The sequence below is a fragment of the Thalassophryne amazonica genome, chromosome 5, assembly GCF_902500255.1.
Source record: "Thalassophryne amazonica chromosome 5, fThaAma1.1, whole genome shotgun sequence".
Taxonomy (NCBI): Eukaryota; Metazoa; Chordata; class Actinopteri; order Batrachoidiformes; family Batrachoididae; genus Thalassophryne; species Thalassophryne amazonica.
In genome coordinates this window covers 63,997,011-64,010,552 of record NC_047107.1, presented here as the reverse complement: position 1 = coordinate 64,010,552, position 13,542 = coordinate 63,997,011, and the positions used below count along the sequence as shown (strand labels likewise).

At 42.0% G+C, this 13,542-nt stretch overlaps 1 protein-coding gene across 1 annotated transcript in view; it reads right to left on the bottom strand.

The window, feature by feature from the left end:
* Window positions 1–13,542, bottom strand: part of agtpbp1 (ATP/GTP binding protein 1) — a 172,684-nt gene that overhangs the window by 158,310 nt on the left and 832 nt on the right.

Sequence of the window (13,542 nt, the reverse complement as noted above, 5' to 3'; positions counted from 1 at the left end):
ACACAGCCAAGATATCTAAGGAGTGGCTTCAGGACAACTCTGTGAAACTCTGTGGTCCTTGAGTGGCCCACCCAGAGTCCAGACCTGAATCTGATTGAACATCTCTGGAGAGATCTGAAAACAGCTGTGCACCAATGCTCCCCATCCAACCTGATGGAGCTTGAGAGGTGCTGCAAAGAGGAATGGTGCACTTATCTGAAGATAGGTGCACTATATTCATCATATTCAAGAAGACTTGAAGCTGTAATTGCTGCCAAAGGTGCATCAACAAAGTAATGAGCAAAGGGTGTGAATACTTAGAGAGAGGCATTTTATTGCAAGAAATATGTATATGATCACCTACCAACCAGCAAGAATTCTGGCTCTCACAGACCTGTTAGTTTTTCTTTAAGAAGCCCTCCTATTCTGCACTCTTTACCTGTATTAATTGCACCTGCTTGAACTTGTTACCTGTACAAAAGACACCTGTCCATACACTCAATAAATCACACTCCAACCTCTCTACCATGGCCAGTCACACTGCAGTTAACGAAGGGCAACGAAGCCCAAACAAAACAAGAAATCTGGACTTTCGTTTACATTGTTTAACCTTCGCGCAGCTTCGTTTCTGCAGCTGGCACTTCGTCAGGATTTTTAAACTGATGAAAAATCTGAATGAATGCCGCCGAAAACCTCAATTCGTGCGCATTTCGTTTTGGTTTCGTTCTTGGTGGACGTTATCATTTGCTTAGTTTTTGTAACGCTAGCATTTAGTTTGACTTTGTTCAACCAGCTGAATGTTTTCACACAGTGCAAAAGCTGGTTTCTGAGCGCTTTTGTGGAGGAGCTGCTCCTCCTCTGCGGAGGTGCTGCTGGTGTGTGTGTGGTGTGGAGCTTCTGCTGCTGCATGTAATGTGGCGAGAGCTGCCGGTCATGCCATGGCACTGGCTGGCCAGGAAGAATTTGTCGGCCTCTCGGCCAGCGCATGACAGCCCGTGATTGTGGTGTTGTCCAGTGCTGCGTGCATGAGGAGAGAGTTGCTGTACAAAACGTCCGGCCGGAGCTGCAGCATTCTGTGCATGAGCTCTGAAAGGCTTGCTGTCCTCCAGCCTCTGCAGAGAGAATTGCCTGCTGCCCCTTTCAGCGTCTGACAGTCCAAAAGTTTTGAGGACGTGATCCTTGATCACTGCGTATTGCATGATTTTGATCCACGCACTTGCATGCATGGTGTCGTGATGATCCCACCCGCTGAGTTTCCTGCTGGACGCTGTGCTTGGTTCCACCGGTAGCCACGTGCTCTGTGCTGGACACTGCATATATAACTATTTCGTAGCGGGTTAATAATTTTCTCTGCGAGTTGTCTGCTGAAAACGGCTCTAATATTCCTGAATCACAGAGGAGCGCACCACCCGGAGCCGTTCGCGCATATGTGTCAAACGAGATGGAGAAAGCATTGAAAGCATAGAAAACCTGTAAAGCCTACTTTTAGCACACAAAAAATTCACAAGAGGTATCGATAAGGGAATCGATAAGGAATCGGATCGATAAGCAGAATCGATAATGGTATAATCTATATCGCGACTCATCCCTACTGTAAGTGTTCCATGATGCATAACACAAAATGGCTGACACACATCCAAATTGTCCTTGTATCTATCTGATCTTAACCTAACTGCTTTTCAAAATGGCTGACGCACAAAATGTCCTTTTGTGCATCAGCGATTTGATCGTTTTATAATCTGATCGTTTACAACTAATTGATAAAACCATCTGATCTTTTTATAGCTGTTTCATTGATGAAAGAATTAGCATGATGGAACATTGTTTTATTGTGTGACATTACACTACATACATAAACACACACTATAAGATTTTTACATAACAACCATGAACGCACCATGGACAGTGTAGCAGGATCCAGAAGAATATAATGTGTGTTTTAGGCCATTTGAAAGTATCACTTGTGGATTTTACCTTGAAGGGCACCACCTATTTGAAGCATAGGTACGTTAATTTAAACATTCATTAATTACTCAGTCTCAATCTTTCAGTCGTACGTTCTGCAGATCAGATCCGACACCCTCTGTAAAAACCATACAAAATCACAGACAATTTCACACGTTTAAACATTTATTTAACTCAGGCAGGAGATAATAACAGAACATATCACAGTAAGCAATTTGATGATGACAAAGTTCAATGAGCAATGATTATATGACGTTTATGTAGTTTGGTATAGTTGCGGGAATTTAAGAATGAATTTCGTCCTAATCAGCAGGGAATTTACTTTGGTATTTATTAATGTGAGTGATGGTTAGTACTGGTGGATAGAGTTAATTAAAGCCACTCTGTTTTTATCTGACACAGTAGCCCGGTCTTACTTTGGAGGCGTTGTGCAGATCGGTCTCCGTAGGTCAGGTGCGGGAATCGTCTCATTTTCAGTCAATGATCCATCCGTCACACAGCTGCTTCAGGGACCTTGACAAAAAGACTCTGCTGGTCAACTTGCCCGGTTTCACTGGTTACCGGGGACACTTTCCGTTGTTATGCTGTGACTTGCAGCGGCGGTTCAAATCGCTGTTGATGTCTCAGCTGACCTGGATGTTTTTATCTCGGCAGCGCTTGTAGTCTGGGATTGTCAGAATAAAGGTTTGAGTGTCTTTATTCTCTATCCAAAAAAAAAAAAAAATCAGAAATTCATCTTTCGTCGTCGACTTTGTGAGAAAAATGTTCATGAGAGGAATTTTGAGTTTAAGAAGAAAAAGGTTCTAATTTGAAAAATTGTCAAAGGAAGTTAAATGCACCTGAGCGTTTAACTTTACAAAAGTTGAAAAGTTATTTGTAGAAAAAAGAAAAGTAACAACAAGAAACAAACAAGAAATAAGTTTTGCACAACACGTGGTTGAAGATAAAGGGTCATAAAAATTTTTGATGGTTAGGCAGCGTCTCAAGACCCAAGAAAAGAAGAGCAGAAAAGATGAGGTCGGCGCATAAGAGAGAAGAGAGCGTTTTCCTGGGGTCGCCTACTTTTAAAGGGTTAAAAGCTCCACCCCCAAGAATTCTGGGTACTGTAGTTTTCTTCATCTAGTTTCTTTGTCTAGCATTATAATAAATCACTGGCCACTCTTAGATTCCCGCTTTAAAACCAAACAAGTTCTGTGGGATAATTCTTGTAAATGGTTTTCCGTGGAAATACACACCCAACATAACTGTATGAAAAAGCACACTTGATAAACTTCCTACAATCTATAATCAGAACACAAGATACCATATACTGTATATCGCTTTCATGCGTGAGGTTAAACAATCACGTTTGTTTCCTTTTGCTCACTTTTTTTTCTTCTTACAACAGCAAAGTACACTTTTTTAAAGGTGGTTGAACTTTATAATACTGTACATAATTGTTACATGCCCTTCCCCAATTTGTCCAACAGGGGTCACTCTTGTTTCATGGACTGGAAGGAACTGGGTTTTGGATTTCATCACAAAATGTGAACTGTCAATTTGGGGTCGATTTTGACCAGAAAACTGGACTGTGATCAACAAGTTGATGGCAGTTCTTCAGTGAGATGTACTAACTGGAATCTTGTTGTAAAGACATATTTCTAGGACTTTTGGGGGCAGATATGTCTTGTTGTTTCTATGGTCTGTTTTTTTTTTTTTTTGAGAGAGAGAGAGGAGTTGGCAACATCTGGTTTGGGATCTTGATAAGGGATTCACACTCTTGTGAGGAATGCACTTTAGAGAATCTTAAATCCTGGAAAGGGTGGGGGTTTATGACACCGAGCCATCCTGTGTTGGCTCGGAGGGTCTCCCTTTGACACCTGGAGATATACCAGGCCTTGCTGTGTTGAATTTCTTCTTTTGAAGAAATTTCATGACCTCTGCTTGATGTAAACTTAGGACGTTGAATGTTGGTACAGCTTTCCGCTACAACAGACAGCCACTCCTTTGCAGCCATCTCACATAGACACTGACTCAAGCCAGGTTAAGGGCTGCCCATATGGGGGTGGCTTAGGCTGAAGGAACAAAAGTTAGTGAAGGAGGAAAATCTGGGTTCTTTGTTCCAGGTGTTTGAATGCGACCGGTTCAAGAGCCAAGCGCTGAGATAACTGTATTAGTGTAACAACTCTTTACAATACAACATCTAAACTTTGAAGTCTGTTTCCTGTCCAGTTCTTTTTGGAGATCTCACCGTGATAAAAGAACCTAACATTACTCCTTGTTGTGAAGTTGGTCATATTTGCGGACTTGTCTGCCAAATGTATTTGATCCATGACTGAACCGTAATCGGCAGGCAGACTGCAAATACTTTTAAAATTGACAGGAGAGGAAGGAGTGAAAACGTAAAAGTGACAGATCACACCCCTTTGCGGTCTGTGTCATTTAGCAGGTGCACGTCAGGCTCTGAAGAGCCACGAAGAGGGCTTTGGTCTAAAGTGGTTTGGTTCTTCACACCCAGGGATGTGCTGAACTTAAACACCATATTACAGTGCAGGCAGTAAGCAGCAATTTGTTAATAATCACCGGCCTTGAATTACACCCTGCCTCATTTAGGTCTGAGCACAGTTTGACAAAAATAAACGGCTGGCCTTTTAATCAAGGAAATACGGTACCCACTTTTCTCGAATAAGTGAGTGTCCGTGCTGAACTTCATTTCATACCTCTGTTACTGGGCACATCCAGACTGTACTGTCCAGTGCATGCGAGGCGTTCATTACGATGGGGTGCGACGTTTTGTCCGATGTGAGCGAAAATCTGTTATACAAAATCCTTTACATACGGAGTTTATTACATGGAAAACCATACAGAAATAGAGACTTCTGCTTTTGTCTGGTGAGTGCGAATATCCGGTTTATATGATTTAGGTGAGTTTTATAGTCATTTTAAGTTGAATTAGCATCCCCATAGAGGAGAGATGTGGTTTTCCTCAATTAAATTAAAAGCAAAGGCTATTCACCCATCCGCTGGGCAGATAAGTCATACATTGAACATTACAGGCACAACCGTTGGGCAGATAAATATGTTTTACCTAATTTGCCCAACAGTGATCGTGTATTTGACACGTTTTGTGCATATAAACTACGTTTTTTACACCACTTTTGAAGGCTCTATTGTGGTGTATGTTTGACACATTTAACGGCGCCATCTTTAATTACTGCAAAAACACCGCAATGGATGAAAGCAGACATAAGTATTTTGAACAGAAGCCTGTTAACAACGGAACAGTTTTTGAACAAAATGCTGCTTGTTGTCTCTAAGATGGTGTTAGTTTGACACAGTTCCCTGGGTGTGATGAGCCAAACAGAACCGCTTTAGATCACAGCCCCTCCGTGGGCTGCGAACCCTCCCACAGCCAGCGAGAAAATATCCGCCTTTTTACCCTCCCGCATTGAAACCGGAAGTGAAATTACAAGCGCGCTCATTGGTCGATTGTGGTTGGGCGTATACACTTGCGTATTTAATTTACTAAACCAACGGTTTGGCGAATAGCCACTCCATAAATTAAAAGAGAAAAACCCCAATTTTTATATATCAATATCTGCATCATTTTTGGCCAAAATAAGTTAGACAATATCTACATCAGTGAAAGTGTTATGCACTTGTCCTATTGACAAGCGGGACAAAATGCTTCATGTCTAACACAGCCTTTTCCTCCTACAATGGTAACAGTTTAGAGCAAATGTAGATAAGCAGGGGAATGGGTTCACCGAACATACGCACAAGCATTGCAATAACTTGAAAATCAATTGGCGCATCGCCTTGAGCATCTCTAGAGTATAAATAAGACAAATTTACTCAAATCTGGTGAACTTTGATGCACCAGATCAACTGAAAAAGCAACTTTGTTTAGCCTATGGAATATCTCACCTGCTGGATGCAGTACTCACCATCAGGTGAGTTAACACCAATCTTGTAAAAACAATATGATATCCATGCCATTGCCAAATACAGATCAAACTCCAGAAAAGAAATATAACAAAGTATAAGGCAGCCAGTTTGCTCTGTGTAAGCCTGATTCCGTCATATCTCAGAAGCGAAGCAGAGTGGGCCCTGGATCGTACCTAATTGGGAGGCCTCTTCGGAAGACCAGGGGCTGTGTGTGTTTCTCCAGGTAGAACTGGAGTCGCATCAGGAAGGGCATCCGGCATAATGCTAATGATAACCCCATGCTGCTATAGACTTAGACTGCTGGGGGGTTCCCATGATGCACTGAGTGTTTCTTTCTCTTTTTGCTCTGTATGCACCACTCTGCATTTAATCATTAGTGATTGATCTCTGCTCCCCTCCACAGCATGTCTTTTTCCTGATTCTCTCCCCTCAGCCCCAACCAGTCCCAGCAGAAGACTGCACCTCCCTGAGCCTGGTTCTGCTGGAGGTTTCTTCCTGTTAAAAGGGAGTTTTTCCTTCCCACTGTCGCCAAGTGCTTGCTCACAGGGGGTCGTTTTGACCGTTGGGGTTTTTACGTAATTATTGTATGGCCTTGCCTTACAATATAAAGCGCCTTGGGGCAACTGTTTGTTGTGATTTGGCGCTATATAAATAAAATTGATTGATTGATTGATTGATAAAGCTTGTGACAAATCCCAATGTGGATCTGTACTGAATCCGCTGTGGCCACCCCACTCCAATGAGAGCAGCCACAAGGCAAACGACAACATAAGAAATAGGGTATAAGTTTCAACAATACTTTTGCTTCTGGACTACAGTTTTGCACAATTCTGGGGCACCATGTGCAAAGACTTGCGTGGAATTCCTACTGAAACATGGCATAGGCTAAAACCCAGAAACTGCAGTAAGCACAAAAATATCCAGACGTATCAAAGTGTGTGTATGCATGGATCCAAGCACATTCTATTTGTACACCCCACTGAACGTGGAATTGAGTGCACATGCAAACACATGAAGCTCCACACCCCTTTTTGAATATGTAAATCAATATAAACAGGCCCTTGGAGCTGGGAATTCCCCTCCATCAGATCAGTCAACACGAACACAGAAAAGAAATTATACCAAGTGTGTGCTACAAATAAGTGGACATGACGTGGAAACACACAGAAATAGTTTATTTGGGACCCTGTCACACGGAATAAACATGAAACAGTAAAGGAGTTAGTGGCAGCATGTGCGTGAGGCCACAACTCTGTGGTCTCGGGCAGTACACATACAATGAAGTTAAAACAGTGAGGGGTGCCACGGCCGACAGTGTGTGACATTCACAAATTACACACGCGTTTACTGACGAATACTGAACACGGGGAGGGTTGTTAAGAAGCTGTAGTTTCACGATCAAGAAACAAACAAAAATAATAATAACAAAAAACATATCTGAATGCACACATGCCCAAATGTGCCCACGCTGGTTTCATTCGAAACAATTTACATCCAGGAGTCCCTTCCATAAAACAGGATTACCAAATGAGGAAGGCTTATTTCGATCGTCTGGCTTATTTTCCAGTGGATCCAGTTCCATAACGCAAGCTCAGCATAGTTCAAACTATGTTACAACGGCAACTTATGCTGGCAAACTAACCTGGTCTGGACCAGGCTAACTGTCAGGCTTAACCTGAGTGGCCGCTTAACCATGACACTTATCTGAAAGAAAACATATGAATAACTCTATTATGTCATTAATCACCATCAATACAATATTAAATAAAATACATCATGAAACACTGTTTTAAAGGCTATGTACTGGCTACATTTAAAATATTAAATATTACAATTTAAATAATGCCTAAAAAATAAACTAAGACATGTTCAAGGGTGTTTCTTTTTGTTGTAACTAATTAAGGTCCAGCCCACATAAGCAACCCGAACTCATGCCATTTGTCTGGTCGCCATGGCATGTCCCCTGATTGAGGAGGTTATGGATGAGGGAGCTGCTATAATACGCAGGACACTGCAACGGGAGTGCATCTTTAGAGACAGGGTGGACTTGCTGGCTTTTCCAGGTAATTATTTATGTGAGAGATACAGATTCTGGAGAGATGGCAACACCTATATCTGCCAACTGATCAGTCCTCACCTTGCCCACAGCACAAAGTGTAATCATGCACTGACTGTCCCACAGACTGTGTGTGGGGTGTCGCTTTTTGCCAGTGGAACTTTTTTGTACATGGTTGGGGATGCTGAAGATATGGGCAAAGCAACAGTGTGCCGTGCTGTGCGCGAAGCCTACTTGGCTTTATAAAGTCTGCTCAATGTATTTACAGCTTTCCCTGGCCACAGGAGTGTCATCACAAAGGCCTTTCATGTAATCAGCCCTTGTACTGGGGGGCACAGTTTGTGAGGATGTCCCACCTTCAATCCCCTGAATTACAGGACACCCTTTATTTTTTTATTTTATAGCCTATTCTCAGGCAAGTTCTTGTCATGTAGTAAGAATGTCAGATGATCGACAATCCAAAAGCTGTTCTGTATGGTGAATTGACAACAGGTAAAAGGAAATGTGGCAGACAAAAACTTTGCTACAAAGATGTCCTGAAATCCCACCTAAAGACAGCAGAAATAGATGAAAAATAGATGAAGGAACTTGGGAGAAGGCAGCTAGAGATTGTGTTCTATGGAAGAAGAGGGTTTCTGATGCTGGTATCACCATTGAGTGGAAAAGAAAAGTATCTTGAAGGATGGAGAAAAAGGCACCTTGCCTTCATCGGGAATGAAGCGCAGCCGAGAGAGAGAGAGAGAGAGAGAGAGAGAGAGAGATTCTCATAATTTGTGTATTATGACTAAGCTTTAACTCAGTAGTATTTATTTAATGGCAGTTTAACTTTGGTTGTAGTCTACTTATGCATTTAGTCGATCAGCAATGTCCTGCCAGCCTTTCTGAGTTGACTTATTGCTATTATTATTATTAGATGTTTAAATCCTCATAGGTCACCATTATAAGTGCCTGCTCTGAGACAGTGAACATTGCTGCTCGCTCTTTACATTTTGCTAGTTCGAATGCGAATCCAGTTGATCTGTGTTCGACCTCATGGGCTGCTTATGAATGGCGTGCACACGCAAGTAGTCTGACTGGCCGAACCTGTCTTGAATTAGTTTGATTACGTGAATGTGGCTCTGCCTTTTTGGACCCGCTTTAGCCTCATCTCATTTGTTAGGCTTATTCAAGTCAGGTGTTTCACATTAAGCGCTGCTTTTCTGAGCTTGTTTTATGCAACCACCCCAAGTCCCATTCAGAAATAGTTTTAATTAGCAACACAGGGAACAAATGCATGAGCATTTCTGTTGGGAAGGTGTCGTAGCACGAACCCACAACAGGGGGCGCAAATGAACGGACAATGAGTAAGCCAAAAGGTAACAATTTAACGTTGTGACAATACACAACTAAATATACAGAAATTGCAAAGTCAATTAACACCAGGTGACGTGTGGGCAGGCTCGAAGATAGAAGACCCCGACGAGAGAGAGGCCGCGTCCCACACGGCCTCCACCACCAACGGTCTGAAGAACACCGGAGCCGCCAAGTCCCGAGTCCCCAGGTGACCTCTGTCTTCGGCTGTCGAACCTGGTACTGCTGGCAAAAAGCAGAGACAAGATGAATGAGTGTAAGCCCTTACACTCAGTGGTCTACAGTCTGTACACAGTCAGGAGGAGGACCTCCACCTCCGAATCACACACTCGTGCAGCTCCTTGTTTAACCACTTATCTGTAGCGCAGTCGTCGTCGTCACGCCACACGCCAATTCCCCAGATAAGGGCGAACACCACAGGATACCGGCTGCAACAGAAGTTCAGAAATTACTCAACGATATGAGTCAGCAGAGAAGTTACCTCTCGGTAGTCGATTTCTCGGCGGGGAGGTGGAGTTGCAGTCCGGCTTAAGTACTGGTGTAGATGAGTGACAGCTGGTGTGATGAGTGACAGCAGTCACTTCCTCTGGGTCTGGCGCCCTCTCGTGCTTGGAGCCCGCACTCCAAGCAGGGCGCCCTCTGGTGGTGGTGGGCCAGCAGTACCTCCTCTTCAGCGGCCCACACAACAATTTCAGCTGTTTGTTTTTCATGGCAAAAAAATAAATATATAAACAGAAAAGCAGCAAATCTTCACATCAGAGTAAGTCAAACAACCAAATATTTTTGCCTTTTTTTCACGATATGACTATCAAAAGACTTTCCTGTAAATCAGCCAGAAGACTGGAGTCACAACAAGCATATATCTCTAAAAAGGAAGGCGGTGGATATTTTGCTGGATACAGGAAACACGCACCTAGCGCTATTTGACCGGATCGCCTCGCTGATTGGCTAGTTCAAATGACGTCATCGAAGAGTTTATTTCAACATGGCGATGCCCTCAGCAAAGTTGAATTGGACAATATTTCGCCGTACGTGGCACAGGCAAAATGGCAGGTTTCGCTGTTTTGCAGGCCGTCTAAATTTATTCACGACGGAGGGACCGGAATGGCAGCGGTCAGGAGGGAACTTAAAGGCGATCGGAGTTTAAGATCTCCTTATTTTACAATCATGATAGTAGCTCAATATTGGTGATTTTCATTATTGAAAATTGGCATATTTTACCATTCACTATTTTCAGGGTTGGACTGACCGAAGGTTTTGCAGACATAACACTGACAGCGAAAAAACAGGATAAACACACGTGCCGACGTTCCCTCTGCTTGGTCTAAAAAAGTAACCGTTACTGACTGCCACAATTTTTTTTTCCTGATTTCTTATAGTGTTTCTTAAAGCCAGAAAGTTGCCATTTGAAATGACTTTAGTTTTGTGTCATGTCTGTGATCTGCTTTTTTTCTACAAAATTAAACAACTTAATGAACATCCTCCGAGGCCGGTGATTCCATAATTTTTGCCAAGGGTTGTAGAATCTCTCCACCAGTTGGTGATTTTCTGTTCCGATTCAAACAACTTTATGGCACCCAAAACGGCCGGTGGAAATAATTTCGAGCACAGCTATGCCACGTTTCTGAGCTGCTTTTAGCATCCGAGAATCCCTCCACCAGTAGGTGATTTTCTGTTCCGATTCAAACAACTTTATAGCACCCAAAAAAGCATACAACCCCTGGCAATAATTATGGAATCACCGGCCTCGGAGGATGTTCATTCAGTTGTTTAATTTTGTAGAAAAAAAGCAGATCACAGACATGACACAAAACTATAAAGTCATTTCAAATGGCAACTTTCTGGCTTTAAGAAACATTATAAGAAATCAAGAAAAAAAATTGTGGCAGTCAGTAACGAGTACTTTTTTAGACCAAGCAGAGGGAAAAAAATAAGGACTCACTCAATTCTGAGGAATAAATTATGGAATCACCCTGTAAATTTTCATCCCCAAAACTAACACCTGCATCAAATCACATCTGCTCGTTAGTCTGCATCTAAAAAGGAGTGATCACACCTTGGAGAGCTGTTGCACCAAGTGGACTGACATGAATTATGGCTCCAACACGAGAGATGTCAATTGAAACAAAGGAGAGGATTATCAAACTCTTAAAAGAGGGTAAATCATCACGCAATGTTGCAAAAGATGTTGGTTGTTCACAGTCAGCTGTGTCTAAACTCTGGACCAAATACAAACAACATGGGAAGGTTGTTAAAGGCAAACATACTGGTAGACCAAGGAAGACATCAAAGTGTCAAGACAAAAAACTTAAAGCAATATGTCTCAAAAATCGAAAGTGCACAACAAAAGAAATGAGGAACGAATGGGAGGAAACTGTAGTCAACGTCTGTGACCGAACTGTAAGAAACCGCCTAAAGGAAATGGGATTTACATACAGAAAAGCTAAACGAAAGCCATCATTAACACCTAAACAGAAAAAAACAAGGTTACAATGGGCAAAGGAAAAGCAATCGTGGACTGTGGATGACTGGATGAAAGTCATATTCAGTGATGAATCTCGAATCTGCATTAGGCAAGGTGATGATGCTGGAACTTTTGTTTGGTGCCGTTCCAATGAGATTTATAAAGATGACTGCCTGAAGAGAACATGTAAATTTCCATAGTCATTGATGATATGGGGCTGCATGTCAGGTAAAGGCACTGGGGAGATGGCTGTCATTACATCATCAATAAATGCACAAGTTTACGTTGATATTTTGGACACTTTTCTTATCCCATCAATTGAAAGGATGTTTGGGGATAATGAAATCATTTTTCAAGATGATAATGCATCTTGCCATAGAGCAAAAACTGTGAAAACATTCCTTGCAAAAAGACACATAGGGTCAATGTCATGGCCTGCAAATAGTCCGGATCTTAATCCAATTGAAAATCTTTGGTGGAAGTTGAAGAAAATGGTCCATGACAAGGCTCCAACCTGCAAAGCTGATCTGGCAACAGCAATCAGAGAAAGTTGGAGCCAGATTGATGAAGAGTACTGTTTGTCACTCATTAAGTCCATGCCTCAGAGACTGCAAGCTGTTATAAAAGCCAGAGGTGGTGCAACAAAATACTAGTGATGTGTTGGAGCGTTCTTTTGTTTTTCATGATTCCATAATTTTTTCCTCAGAATTGAGTGATTCCATATTTGTTTCCCTCTGCTTGGTCTAAAAAAGTAACCGTTACTGACTGCCACAATTATTTTTCCTGATTTCTTATAGTGTTTCTTAAAGCCAGAAAGTTGCCATTTGAAATGACTTTAGTTTTGTGTCATGTCTGTGATCTGCTTTTTTTCTACAAAATTAAACAACTGAATGAACATCCTCCGAGGCCGGTGATTCCATAATTTTTGCCAGGGGTTGTAGAACCTCTCCGACTTTATGGCACCCAAAACAGCATTAAAAGATGAAAAATTAGCACCAACACTCAATGCCGAAGGCGCATCTATGTTGAAATAAACTCTTCGATGACGTCATTTGAACTAGCCAGTCAGCGAGGAGATCCGGTCAATAGTACTAGGTGCGTGTTTGCCGGGTCCTGCAAAATATCGACTTTGAAAAAGGAAAGCAAACAGTATGAGAAAAATCATAGCTAGTGCCTTCAAGTAACATAACAGTTTGCATGTTGGACTGGGACGCCAGCGACTCAGGTTCGCTTCCTGATCGCAGCCACGCTCCCGACTGGCACTCTTAACATCAGTGCTGGGGAGGAGTGAGAGACACATACCGTGGGCCCTTCTGGAAATAAGTCCTTCATTGAGACTTTCGTTGGTTACCCACGTTAAATAAGAGAACCTCAACCTCAGTGCCAAATAAAAATATGAGGAAAAAGTTATTTGATATATTAAAAGTAAGGTTATTTAATGTTCATAACATAAAAAAAACTCTGCAATTACAATTCAACCAAAACAAGTTACAATAATATACTATTGGAAATCAATGACCAAACTGACAGGATGGCATGTGGTTAAAAGTAACAAAAAGTGTGAATGTAAACTCATAAAAACACGTCAAACACAGTTTCTTTCCCAAAGCGGTAACCATCCTGAATTCCCGCATGCACCGACGATAATGTGCAACATTCCATCCCATAATGTGCAATATTTATAATTTTTAACAATGTAAATAATAACATACTTATTCTGCAATGTACATACCATCCAGGACCGTGCACCTTACCTTCTAATGTTTACATCGTATATATATATATATTTTTGATACTTATT